The sequence below is a fragment of the Geotrypetes seraphini genome, chromosome 3 (assembly GCF_902459505.1).
Source record: "Geotrypetes seraphini chromosome 3, aGeoSer1.1, whole genome shotgun sequence".
Classification (NCBI taxonomy): domain Eukaryota; kingdom Metazoa; phylum Chordata; class Amphibia; order Gymnophiona; family Dermophiidae; genus Geotrypetes; species Geotrypetes seraphini.
In genome coordinates this window covers 363087210-363102045 of record NC_047086.1, presented here as the reverse complement: position 1 = coordinate 363102045, position 14836 = coordinate 363087210, and the positions used below count along the sequence as shown (strand labels likewise).

At 41.8% G+C, this 14836-nt stretch overlaps 1 protein-coding gene across 3 annotated transcripts in view; it reads right to left on the bottom strand.

Moving 5' to 3' along the window:
- FAM120B (family with sequence similarity 120B) overlaps positions 1-3691 on the bottom strand; it is a 155520-nt gene extending 151829 nt beyond the window's left edge. Inside the window, exon 1 of one of the 3 annotated variants that reach the window (XM_033938787.1) lies at positions 3612-3691. The gene's annotated coding sequence lies outside the window, so the exon portion shown is untranslated. Of the gene's footprint in view, positions 1-2662; positions 2720-3611 lie in introns of those variants that run through there. The other 2 variants (XM_033938790.1, XM_033938788.1) reach the window with 2 other exon arrangements.
- Positions 3692-14836: the final 11145 nt, after the last annotated feature.

The following is a 14836-nucleotide window of genomic DNA, read 5'->3' as shown; positions in this document are numbered from 1 at the left end:
CTGTGTCATCTTATCCATGCTTCCATCTTCACATACAGTATACTCCCTGTTTTCCTCTCCTGTAGTCTATTAATTCTTTGGTATTTTGCTTTTTATTATGATTATAATCATTAGTGGCTTGTCCTATTGCATTATCTACATTATGATACCCTTTTACTAAACTGCGCTAGCAGCTTTTAACACCAGGACGGAAACAGTATCTTGAATCACTGTGTGGTTCTTGAATTAAGTAAGGCGTGTGAGACCAGAATGCTGGTCACTAGTCTACTGGAGTTTTCTCTGAAAATGGACTTGTGAATCATACAGGCTAACTTATAGTGGATTGTTTTTTTCACAGGAAGCCAATGTAATTTGAGTAGCGATGGGTTTGCCCTCTCGAAGCGGTGGGAAGATCAACCTAGTTGCTGAATTCTGGACCACTTTCAGGTGCTTTAGTTCTTTCTTTGTGGAATCGTAGTAGAATCTATCTTGCTAAAGCTTTCTTAATGAGCAGATTCCATTTGATCACTTATGTGGTGTCTTTCTAGTTTTAGATTTTATGCAGACTGCTCTTTAGAGATATCTGAAGTTTGGTGGTTTAGCATGGGATTACATCAAACAATAGTGGGATGTGAAGGTTTGGATTAAGGACTAGGTAGCTGCTTACAGTTATCCTCAAAGGGAATGGAACACAGATGAGTTACTGAAGTCATCACTGCTTAAACGCAATGTGCATAGCAAGAGATACCATCCCCCGGCCCTGTGAAGAAGGTTCTCCTGTTGATAGGAACTGCAATCATGGGAGGATTGAATGACAGGAAGAGATGAAAAGTTGTTTTGTAAGATGTTGTCTAATCCAAGTAGCAAACTAGAACACGTTTGCAATCCAACGTGTAGGTGCTTCACCAGGGCGAAAATGTTATCTTTGAAAAAAAAAAAAAAGAGAGAAAATTATAGACTGCTTCAAACAAAATTCTGAGATGACCTTTGGGAGGTACTTCAGTTGAGTATGAAGAACTAACTTATCGTGGTAGAATGTTGTATAAGTTGGATCTGACATAAGCTTTTGAGTCTACTGCAACCGATGTAAGAGATATGAGAATGATATTTTTGAAAAGAGAGCTTGAGAGAGATGAAATTAAGAGTTGTTCAATGGGAGACTATCAGACTGGAAGTACTACTAGAGAATGATACTTAGGAGATGCTCTTGCCAATGAGACCAGGAGACTTGGCTCTGTCCCTATTGATCTTATAATTCTTTCATTTTTTAATCTGAAGTTATAGAGGGATGTTGAAGATGAGTATACTGATGGTCTGGAGCCTGTTGCTCTTTATATTTTAAATCTAAGTACAGTACTTTGAAGGCAGATAAATCAAAGAATTAAAAATTCATGGTCAGTTCAGCAAGATTGTCCTTGGAAAGTTTAGCACATAAGTGGAGAATAGCTAGAAAATTTTCCTTTTTTCATTATATCAAACATTGACCTTTGCTGATTTTCAGCACATGATTTTTGCTCTGGGTTAGAATACTGAATGCTGTTGAAGAGATGAATAACTAAAAGGCAAGGATTTAATGAAGGATATGAAATTCCAAAGAGGATTTGGTTGAGTATGGCTATAACTAGGATTTTGCTGTTAAAAAGAATGAAGATAACTAGTCAATAAACATGGTTAAGTGCGGAGGTTTGAGGCACTATTATCTGAACTGTGACCCCTATATATATATATATATATATATATATATAAACACACATACATACACACACAAAGGGCTCTTCAAAAGTTTCCACACGTTCATATTTTCATGGGAAATGGTTGGGGTGGGAGAAGTGGTAAGAGGGTATATTGTAGAATATCAGGCAAGCTGACTCACCAGTGGGAAAGTGATGTAATTTGTTTTAAACAACAAAGAGGTAAACATAATTGCTTCTTCAATCAGTCATGCAAATCCCAAATCCTAACATGCATAGGAGTGGACGTACATGCCAGTTCCGCGTTTTTAATACCCATGTACAGTCACTGCAAAATTGAAAATACAAGCACATTTTTAATAACCACTCACAATACACTATCTTGAGAACATTGGTTTTGATCTATACTTTATATTGCAACTTTCTAAAATAGCTATCTACTCATTTGAATGCCACTACACGTTTGTAAAAGCCTGCAATATCTGTAGTTCAGTTTAGACGTTCTGGATTTCTAAAACCAAACTACTTTAGGGATGTAAACCACAACTGGCCAGACAGAGGCTTCTTTATGGAACTACTTAATTGGCACCTTTTTTAGTACCTGTCTAACTGCATTTACAGAGTTTTATATTCCATTTCACTTACCAATAAAGCTTAAAAAAGGTTCTACATCTATAACTACTCAATTGAACTACACGAATCAGAAAGTAAGAAACCCCCACACAACCAATCTGAATTTCTGAGTTATTTGGGGCTAGCATTTATTACTATGTAACCAGAGCACTGGCTTTAAATTGTTTCATTTACCTGCAGCTACTCCTTAGCCGAGATATGATTAGATTGTAAGCTCTTTCGAGCAGTGACTGTTTTCTTACTCTTTGTGACTGTACAGCGCTGCGAGCGTCTGTAGCGCTATAGAAATAATTAATAGTAGTAGTAATAGATAGGGAGGCTCATTTTCAAAAAGTGCAGAGACTTACAAAGATACTTACAAAGATAAGGTCCAGAGGAGGGTGACAAAAATGATAGGAGGCTTGAGCCAGAAGACATATGAGGAGAGACTGGAAACCCTGAATATGTATACCCTAGAGGAAAGGAGAGACAGGGGAGATATGATTCAGACGTTCAAATACTTGAAGGGTATTAACATAGAACATAATCTTTTCCAGAGAAAGGAAAATGGTAAAACCAGTCGACATAATTTGAGGTTGAGGGGTAGTCGATTCAAAGGCAATGTTAGGAATTTCTACTTTATGGAGAGGGTGGTGGATGTCCGGAATGCGCTCCTGAGAGAGGTGTTGGAGAGTAAAACTGTGACTGAGTTCAAAGAAGCGTGGGATGAACACAAAGGATCTAGAATCAGAAAATAATATTAAAAATTGAACTAAGGCCAGTACTGGGCAGACTTGCACGGTCTGTGTCTGTATATGGCCATTTGGTGGAGGATGGGCAGGGGAGGGCTTCAATGGCTGGGAGGGTGTAGATGGGCTAGAGTAAGTCTTAACAGAGATTTCGGCAGTTGGAACCCAAGCACAGTACAGGGTAAAGCTTTGGATTCTTGCCCATAAATAGCTAAGAAGAAAAAATTTAAAAAATTTAAATTGAATCATGTTGGGCAGACTGGATGGACCATTCGGGTCTTTATCTGCCGTCATCTACTATGTTACACGTTACTATGCAACATTGTAAGTCAACGTGCTTTGAAAATGAACCCAGGGGGATCAGATAAAGCGTTAAGAGCACCAGATGACCGTAATGCTGCTCTCACACTGCCCACCCATCTTCCCAGGCGTTCGGGGGCCCATCCCATAATCTCTCTCCTCCGCTCTGCCTAGTCCAGCACGTATCTCTCCACCTCCCTCCCCCTCCCCCCCCCACGCGCGCGCGAGAGCCGACATATTTCCCTAAATCCCAAGCTCCTCCTCCGTTCCCCATACCTACCTTCAAACTCGCGCCGGAGGTAGCCCGCCACTCACCCGGCCAATTTCCTTCTCCGGCGCCCCGCCCCCTCCGACGCCACTTCCCTGCTTCGGCCGCGTTCCGCCCTGCCGGAAATAGGAAATGGCGTCAGAGGGCAGGGGGGGGTGTGTGTGCTCGAGCTGGATTCGCCGTCATTGAATTCCTATGTTGAAGCTGTGTGAGAGCTACCTGGACGAAGGACGCGTCTTTGGAGCTGCTCTTCCTGAGCTATAGTTTTGCCATAGGCCTGGTATATGTCCAATAAAGGGCGTCTTCTGGACGTCCCTACATACGTATATGTATGAATTTTTACATGCACTCTACGTTCCCACAGTTACGTTGTTGGAATATGTAAATGCATCTTTCTATGGCCTGTGGCTTTATTTTACTGTTATTGTAACCAGTTTGAACTTTCGCTGTGTGTGAGGCATGTTCTACACGTGAAAATGGTTTTTATATAAAATTGTGTGGCTGAATGTGTATGTGTAGGTACATATATACATGCTCCTGTAGGTACGCCTTTAAATTGTGTGTTTATAGATTTTCTTGAGGTTTGTATTTTAGATGAAGCTGTTGTGCTTTTATATAATAGGTATATGTTTACCTTAGAGTTCACCACGGGAACTCGCAGCACGGCTCTGCACAGGGCAGGAGTGTAGGAAGATCGCTCCTGCCCCGCTTCACCGCTAGACCACTAGGTAAGGTCCGGGGGTGGGTCAGAGCCGGCCCAAAAGTTATTCGCGGGCCGGCTCTGCCCCTAACCCCCCCCCCCCCCGCGAATAGGGAGGGAGAAGTGTATATGTGTACTTTTTAAGATAAGCATCATAAAATCTGCTTTACTCAGATCTTGCCAGATACTCATGATCTGGATTAGCCACTGTTGGAAGCAGGATACTGGACTTGATGGACTTTCAATCCAGAGCTGTGGAATCGGAAGCAATTTTGGGGTTACTGGAGTCAGAGTTGGTGAAAATGTGCTGTTTCAACTCCTGACTCTTCCAAAGTCCAGGGCTCTTCCTTGGCAGCCCACCCAGATAAGAGGTTTTTGCAGGGGGATCAAACATCTCTGCCCTCCTTTGAGAGCTGCAATTTCCCAGTGGGACTTTTGCCCTCTGAGTCCTGGGTGGATCCCCCCTTTGAACCTTTGAAATATGCTACTCTGAAGATAGTGTTTGTTCGGCCAGATGGATCTTCAAGTTGCAGGTGTTTTCTCTACCTGTCTGTCTTGGAGTCCTCTTTACGATAAGGACCATTCCATCCTTCCACTGTTTTCTCCTCCCATGATGTTCATAAGCTGGATGTACAGACAGAGATGTTAGGCTATTTCAAAGTGACTCATCTGTTTCAAAAGTTTGCTGTTTGCTGTGTTTTAGAAGCTGCACAAGTTGGTGGTCACATCTAAGGCATCCATAGCTTGCCGGATTAAACTGGTCATTGAGACAGCCTACATAGTGAAGCACAAGGTGGTTGTGGTAGGGCTGCAAGTTTATTTGACCCAAGCCCAGGTAGCATTCTGGGTAGATGCTCAGGTCATTCCACCAGAATATATCAGCCAAGCAGCAACTTGGTCATTGGTGCATTCCTTTGTAAATTATTGCAAGATAGACACCTTGGCCAAACAGGATGTGGCTTTTAACAGGGTATTCATTCAAGTGGGATAATCTTCCTACCATTAAAGGACTTCTCTTGTACATTCATTTGGTACAGACTGGTCTATTGGGACAATAAGGAAGGTGAAATGTTATTAATTTTCTTTTCCTTGAGCCCTACTAGTCTGGCACTTGGCCTGAAAGACTGCTGTATATAAGGGGATTGTTTAAAGTTTTCATTCTGCTTCTTCCATGCTTGAAGGAGGGAATTATGGTCATCTGTTATCTTCTGCAGGGGTTACTGTATAAGGAAGTTTGGGGGGTTTCGGTGTGGATGCTATACTGCATGAGTAAACCAGTACAGAAGGATTCTAGCAGGTACCATCCCTTACACTAATAATGTTATTTTAGAACAGCGGTCTCAAACATGCGGGCCGCATGTGGCTCTCCAGGTTTTATTTGCGGCCCGTAGTCTGGACTGGATCATTCTCTTCCTTTTGGAACAGCAGCATATCTGGCCGGCTCGTTCCGTTCAAAGCCATGGGTTGGCAGCTCCTTACGCTATCCACTCCTGCATCGGAAGCCTCTCTGACATCACAACATCAGAGAGGCTTCAGATGCAGGCGCGGATCTCGCAAGGAGCCGCCACCCGCGGCTTTGAACGGAATGAGCCGACCAGACACGCTGCTGCTCCAGTGGCGTACCAAAGGGGGGGGGGGCAGTCCGCACAGCTGGCCACCCTCCACTGTTCTCCCTAGAGTGTGGCTCGTCTAGAGTAGTGGTGCCCAACCTGCTTCCCTTGGTCTCACCGCTGCCATCGGGGAACAGGCCGGCACCATGCTCTTTGATCTCCCTGCTTCTCTCGTCACCTGATGTCAATTCTGACGTCGAGAGGACGTTCTGGCTAGCCAATTGCTGCCTGGCTGCCCAGAACGTCCTTTCCGACGTTAGAATTGACATCGGGTGGTCAGCCCCGTGGAGAAGAGAAGCATGGAGATCTCAGCCTGTTCCCTATGGCGGCAGTAGCAGCCTATTCCCTGGCGGCGGTGGCATGGGGGAGGGCAGGAAAAAAGAAAGAAGGGGGGGGACAGGGAGCCAGAAACAAAGCAAAAAATGGGACACAGAATCAGAGAAAGACAGACATAGAGAAAGAAATAAAAAGTTGGGGGAGGGAATGAGGTCTGGAGGAGAGGAAGCATACAGGAGGCTGAAAGAAGGGAAGAAATATTGGATGCACAGTCAGAAGAATAAAGTGCAACCAGAGACTCATGAAATTACCAAACAAAGGTAGGAAAATGATTTTATTTTCAATTTAGTGATTGAAATGTGCCAGTTTTGAGAAAGAAAAGATATTAAACTTTAAATGTGAGTGCTGCAGAAAAAATAGAGTACTTGGAGGGCCGCAGAAAAAATAGTTAATGTCTTATTAAAGAAATTACAATTTTGCATAAGGTAAAACTCTTTATAGTTTATATATCTTTCCTTTTAACTGTTAAAGGAAAGTTTTTTAAACTATAGAGGATTTAACCTCATGCAAAATTGTCATTTCTTTAATAAGACATTAACTATTTTTTTCTGCAGCCCTTCAAGTACCTACAAATCCAAAATGTGGCCCCGCAAAGGGTTTGAGTTTGAAACCACTGTTTTAGAAGTACAGATTTCTCTGCCTCCATCTGCTGGTCAGGAAGGGACACAACCCATTGTTGTGGATCTTTCTAATAGGACTCAAGGAAAGGAAATTAACAGGTATAAATAAATTTCACCATTCGTTTTATTCTTAGTTTGTTCTATAGGTTAAGTTTACCAAAACATGTTTTTCTCGTTTTGGGACAATATTCAGGCCTTAAATCTGTCTTGGCTGATTGCCTTATTGTTTTTAATTTGCTGCTGTTGAGTTCTTTGCAGACAGTGAAATACCTTCTTAGACTAATGCAAGAATTTCCCAAAAAAATTACTGTAAGCTTTTCAGGCATAATTAGACAGAAAGGAAGTGGAACTGTGGAACTCTGGAAGGGGACAAGTGGGCCAGGGACAGGAGCAATAGAAGAAGAGGAATTAGGGAGCAGAGTGACTGTTCTCTGCTGCACTGCAAGCCTACTTCCTCTCCACTTCTGTACAGGAAAAGCACTAGCTGTGAGACTGACAGTTTGGTTTTCTTGCCTTTAGTATGTTGTGGGTGCTATTGGATACAGACTCTGTGTTATGTTAAAAGATGTCAAAGAGCATCCGACAGTATTTGTGACCCTTGACCGTCAAAACATGGTTCTATGTCAATTATCTGTTGATGCGTTTTTTAAACACTATTTATAAAATATCTCAAAAGCAAATTACATCACTTTTCCATATATTCACCCTGTCTTGCCTGGCTGACTAGTCACATGACATTCTACGACATGCCCTCTCATCATTTCTCCTGCCTCAACCATTTCCCGCAAAAAAATATGAAAGTGCGGAAATATTTTGAAGAACCCTGTGAGTGTATATATATATATCTATATATATAAAATCGGAGGTATGTATGTGTGTATGTATGTATGTGTGTGTGTATGTGCCACGATCACGCAAAAACGGCTTGACCGATTTGAACGAAACTTGGTATGCAGATCCCTCACTACCTGGGGTGATATGTTCTGGGGATCTCGTGGCCCACCTGCACACGTGGGCGGAGCTACAAACAGAAAATCAGATTTCACCCATTCATGTCAATGGAAAAAATGTAAAAAGCTGCCATTCTCACAGTAATTCAAAAACGGCTTGACCGATTTGAACGAAACTTGGTATGCAGATCCCTCACTACCTGGGGTGATATGTTCTGGGGGTCTCGCAGCCCACATGCACACGTGGACGGAGCTACAAACAGTAAATCAGATTTCACCCATTCATGTCAATGGAAAAAATGTAAAAAGCTGCCATTCTCACAGTAATTCAAAAACGGCTTGACCGATTTGAACGAGACTTGGTATGCAGATCCCTCACTACCTGGGGTGATATGTTCTGGGGGTCTCGCGGCCCACCTGCACACGTGGGCGGAGCTACAAACAGAAAATCAGATTTCACCCATTCATGTCAATGGAAAAAATGGAAAAAGCTGCCATTCTCACTGTAATTCAAAAACGGCTTGACCGATTTGAACGAAACTTGGTATGCAGATCCCTCACTACCTGGGGTGATATGTTCTGGGGGTCTCGCGGCCCACCTGCACACGTGGGCAGAGCTACAAACAGAAAATCAGATTTCACCCATTCATGTCAATGGAAAAAATGTAAAAAGCTGCCATTCTCACAGTAATTCAAAAACGGCTTGACCGATTTGAACGAAACTTGGTATGCAGATCCCTCACTACCTGGGGTGATATGTTCTGGGGGTCTCGCGGCCCACCTGCACACGTGGGCGGAGCTACAAACAGAAAATCAGATTTCACCCATTCATGTCAATGGAAAAAATGTAAAAAGCTGCCATTCTCACAGTAATTCAAAAACGGCTTGACCGATTTGAACGAAACTTGGTATGCAGATCCCTCACTACCTGGGGTGATATGTTCTGGGGGTCTCGCGGCCCACCTGCACACGTGGACGGAGCTACAAACAGTAAATTACAGTAGACCCATTACTAGACTTAAACAACCACAAGGAGTTCATAAACACATGGCGTTACATTAGTGAAACCACTTTGAACAAACTAGCACCACTAAAAACAAAAAACAAAATAAGCAGACCCTCAGACAAATGGTATGACACTGAACTCATACAACTAAAGAGGCAATGCAGACAACTAGAAAGATCATGGAAAAAACAGAAACAAGACCACATTAAAACAGAATGGAGATCCCAAATCAAACAATATAAAATCAAACTGAAGGAAAAACGTAGAGACTATTACTCTAAACTCATTGGCACTGAAAAACTAGACACCAAAAAACTTTTCAGCATTGTAAAAAATCTCACAGATACCAAACCCTTCCTCGCCACCCAAGGAACCCAGACTCCAACAGCTTCACAATTATCGGACTACTTCAAAAATAAAATCACCACAATCAGATCTACATTCAACAATTCCCAAAATATCATTGAAGAGATACCAATAAAACCCACAAATGATGAAGCCATCTCAGCAGATAGGACCTGGACCAACTTCCCAACGACACAATGGTCAGACCTGGACCTGCTGTACAAAAAATACAGCAAATCCTCCTGTGATTTGAACAACTGTCCTCCTTACCTATTAGCAACAGCATCTACCAAATTCATTACTTGTCTCACGCTATGGTTGCAAACCACTCTCAAGGAAGGCCAATTCCCTCCGGAACTTGGAGAAATAATAATCACCCCCATACTAAAAGATCCCAAAGGCCCAATAGACAACCCAACAAATTATAGACCAATTGCTTCTATCCCACTATACATCAAAATCATCGAGGGTCTAGTTGCACAATATCTATCCAATTACCTTGAAGACCACAACATTCTACATCCATCTCAATCTGGTTTCAGAGCCAATCACAGCACAGAAACATTACTGGTATCTTTACTTGATATAGCCCGACAACACCTCAGCAAAGGAAACAAGTTACTAATCATCCAACTCGACCTTTCAGCAGCATTTGACTTAGTAGATCATCTAATACTTCTTCAGACACTAGATGCCATAGGAATAACTGGTAAAGTTCACAACTGGTTCCAAGGCTTCCTTCAAACAAGATCATATAGAGTTAAGTCAAAAGATATTTTATCTGACCCCTGGACAAACCCCTGCGGAGTACCACAAGGATCCCCACTATCGCCCATACTATTCAACCTCTTCATAGCTTCCTTAGGCACTGCCCTAGATGCCCTAAATATAACTTCTTTCAGTTACGCAGATGACATAACCATCATTCTCCCATTTGACATACAAGACCCCAGCTCCAATGAACGCCTGATAACAACACTGGAAACTGTAGAAAAATGGATGAAGAACCATAAACTGAAACTGAATGCAGAGAAAACCAAATTCCTACTACTAGAGAAGGAACAAAAGCAATCTTTAACAGAACTGGAAGTAAATACAATCAAATATCCCATACAGAGCACTCTAAAAATTCTAGGAATACAATTAGATAGACGCTGCACTATGCAGACACAGATACACAAAGTCATACAGAAGGCATTCTTCACCATGCGAAACCTAAGAAAAATAAGAAATTTCTTTACCAAAGAACACTACAAGATCATTGTACAATCCCTCACACTCAGTAACTTGGATTACTGCAACAGCCTCTACCTAACATGTCCTAACAATATGATAAAACAACTACAGACAGTTCAGAACACTGCCATCAGACTCATCTACTGTCTCAGCAAATTTGACCACATCACTCCCGCCTATATAGACTCTCACTGGCTTCCGATAAAAGCAAGAACTCAATTCAAGTTCTATTGTCTGCTGTTTAAGATAACCCATGGAACTGCCCCCTGTTACCTAAACAACCGCCTAAACCGCTACCTCTCATCCAGATCAAGAAGAACTCAAAACCTATTTACCTTCCCACCTAATAATGGAACCCGTCTTAAGAAACTATACGACAGCCTTCTAGCGACACAGGCAGCAAAAATTGACCCCACAATCACCAAACTAATAATCAATACAACAGACATCAAAGTATTTCGAAAAGAAATCAAAACATTTCTATTCAGAAAACACGTCATTACCAACTAATATCCTCCATTTATGCACAAGCTCTCCCTCTATAGAATAACACATTAATCAATTCTTAGAACCTTTCCTATCATACATACTCTGATTCCTATATAAACATTTTCCACACTATCCAATAAACTTCTTATGTCATTATTAGGTAACTTCCAATCTGTAAACCGTATATACTGATATTCTCCACTATATTCTCTTATCACTTGATTCCCTGATATGTAATTGAATCCTCTACCACACCATGAAATGTACATGAATCACTGTTATGTAATTTATCTAGATAATCTTTATTACGCAATTCTTTTGGTAATCTCCAAATCTCCTATAATTTGTATTCCGCCTTGAACAATATATAATGTATAATGTATTCAAAATTAATTTTCATATGAACTGTTTTCCTACCTTCTTCTACTCTATGTTTATAACCTAACTAATTTATTTTTCTCAAGTACTTTAGCAAGAATGTGAGCCTTTGGGACAGTCAGGGAACTCTAAGTACTCTCTCTTCATCTTAATTAATCTTACTTATTGCATTTCTTCTGTTTCAACTGTAAACCGCTTAGAACTTCACGGTACAGCGGTATATAAGAAATAAAATTATTATTATTATTATTAAATCAGATTTCACCCATTCATGTCAATGGAAAAAATGTAAAAAGCTGACATTCTCACTGTAATTTAAAAACGGCTTGACCGATTTGAACGAGACTTGGTATGCAGATCCCTCACTACCTGGGGTGATATGTTCTGGGGGTCTCGCGGCCCACCTGCACACGTGGGCGGAGCTACAAACAAAATCAGATTTCACCCATTCATGTCAATGGAAAAAATGTAAAAAGCTGCCATTCTCACTGTAATTCAAAAACGGCTTGACTGATTTGAACGAAACTTGGTATGCAGATCCCTCACTACCTGGGGTGATATGTTCTGGGGGTCTCGCGGCCCACCTGCACACGTGGAAGGAGCTACAAACAGTAAATCAGATTTCACCCATTCATGTCAATGGAAAAAATGTAAAAAGCTGCCATTCTCACTGTAATTTAAAAATGGCTTGACCGATTTGAACGAGACTTGGTATGCAGATCCCTCACTACCTGGGGTGATATGTTCTGGGGGTCTCGCGGCCCACCTGCACACGTGGGCGGAGCTACAAACAGAAAATCAGATTTCACCCATTCATGTCAATGGAAAAAATGTAAAAAGCTGCCTTTCTCACCGTAATTCAAAAACGGCTTGACCGATTTGAACGAAACTTGGTATGCAGATCCCTCACTACCTGGGGTGATATGTTCTGGGGGTCTTGCGGCCCACAACTCTATGTTGCTTGCTCAAGGGTGGGTTCACCCAAGAATTTATATGTTCTTGCTCCAGGAGATGAAACTAAAATTGTTGTTTATAATCACGTTTTGCGTTAGTTGTATTGTATTCATTTTGTCAAATATTTCACATTATAATTTGAATATTGTACTTTTTATTAAGCTGTAAAAAAATAATTTCATTCACCACTATAAAGTATCTTTATTTGAATCCATTTTCAGTGTTATTGCTATAATTAAATACCCGTGCAATGCCGGGGCATCAGCTAGTATATATATATAAATTTTTGTATGATTGTTTTATTTATTTGGTGTATATTTAGACTCCTGAAGCAGACTGTACAGCAGAAACATAGCTCATGTTAAGTTAAGCCTTATTGATGTATTAAAGTCTCTTAATGTAACAGTACTGGTGTGCTGTGTTTTCTGTCAAATCCACTGTTTGCTTTTGTGATACATCTGCAGAGGATTGTTTCTTCTGTTGTCTTATATGGCTTGCTATGCTAACCAATAGGTTACTTCTCCACAGTAAAGGAAGGGGGATGAATTCAGCATTGGTACCCACAACATTCATAGGTGAGGAAACCGCCTCAGTAAACCCAAACTATGCTTGTGGAGACTATTATATTTTGAAAGCTTGATAAATGGAATCAGTTTTGAGTTTAACGAGTTGCACTCAGTTGGTTGTCTCAATCTCTCCTCTGGTCTAGATACCTTCACTCCTCCAATTTCGTGCCCTGTTAGGCATGCCAAATCCCAAACCTGGCTGACCTGCTCCCCCACATCTGCTACCTGAGCTCCTGTGCCTGTTTTGCTGAATGTCTCTGGCTTAAATCCCGCACACATGCTGACTTTATAAATTTCAAATTCATGCTGACATTGTTCCAGTCTGCCCTATCGATTGCCAAACAAGAGTACTATACCCATTTAACCACTTCTCTTAGCTTCATCCCTCACCTTCCCTTTACCACACTAAGCTCCCTACTCAAAGCACCCTCACCTCCTGTTCCCCCCTTCAATTTCTACTCAGACTATGGCAGAGTTCTACAATAAAATCCAGAAGATTCACCTTGAGCTCTCAACCAGGCCACCTCCCCTTCCTCCAACAATTGCCACTCTCATCTGACGAAATCATTGAGGAGGAAACCACATCTCCAAACCCACTACCTGCTCCTCCGATCTGATTCCCACTTACCTAGAAACATCATGGCAGATAAAGGCCAAATGGCCCATCCAGTCTGCCCATCCACAGTAACCATTATCTCTTTCTCTGAGAGATCCGACATGCCTATCCCAGGCCCTCTTGAATTCAGACACAGTCTCTGTTTCCACCACCTCTTCCGGGAGACTATTCCATGCATCTACCACCCTTTCCATAAAAAAAGTATTTCTTCAGCTTACTCCAGAGCCTATCACCTCTTAATTTCATCCTCTGTTCTCTCATTGCAGAGATTCCTTTCAAATGAAAAAGACTCGACTCGTGCACATTTATATTATTTAAATGACTCTATCATATCTCCCCTCTCCCGCCTTTCCTCCAAAGTATACAGATTGAGATTGTTAAGTCTGTCCCCATACGCCTTATCACGAAGACCACACATCATTTTAGTAGCCTTCCTCTGGACTGACTCCATTCTTTTTATATCTTTTTGAAGGTGCGGCCTCCAGAATTGTCACACAATATTCTAAATGAGGTCTCACCAGAGTCTTTTACAGAGGCATCAATACCTCCTTTTTTGTACTGGCCATACCTCTCCCTATGCATTCTAGTATCCCTCTAGCTTATGCTATCACCTTTTCAATCTGTTTGGCCACTTTAAGATCATCACATACAATCACACCCAAGTCCTGTTCTTCCATCATGCACATAAGTTTTTCACCCCCTAAACTGTACCATTCCCTCTAGTTTTTGCAGCCCAAATGCATGACCTTGCATTTCTTAGCATTAAAATTTTAACTGCCAAATTTCAGACCATTCTTCAAGCTTCACCAGGTCTTTATTCATGTTATTCACACCATCCGGCGTGTCTACTCAGTGCTATATCTCTGCTGCTGTCATCCCTCCTATCTGTCACATCCTCAACCTATTACTGTGTACTGCAAGTGTCCCTGATGCCTTCAAACTTGCCTTAGTCCTCAAAAAATCCTCACTAGACCCCATGTACCCCTCCAAGTATCACCCCTATCTCCCTCCTGCCCTTCTTATCCAAGTTACTTGAACGTGTTGTTTACCACTGTTACCTGGACTTCCTCTCATCACAAGCTATTCTTGATCCATTTCAATCAGGCTTTTGCCTGCTGCATTCTACGGAAACTGCCCTTACTAAATTTTCCAATGACCTGTTCAAGGCCAGATCCCAAAGGCCTCTATCCTCATCCTTCTCAATATATCTGCCGCCTTTGATCCTGTTGATACCACCTTTGATAATGCAGTTCTCGCAGGGATTCAAGGGTTCTGCTCTCTCCTGGTTTCTTTCTTTTCTCTCCCATCACACCTTCAGTGTGTGCAATGATGGTTCCTCCTCCATAGCCACTCCGCTATCAATTGTTGTACCTCAAGGCTCTGTCCTGGGACAACTCCTTTTCTCAATCTATACCTGCTCATTTGGATCGC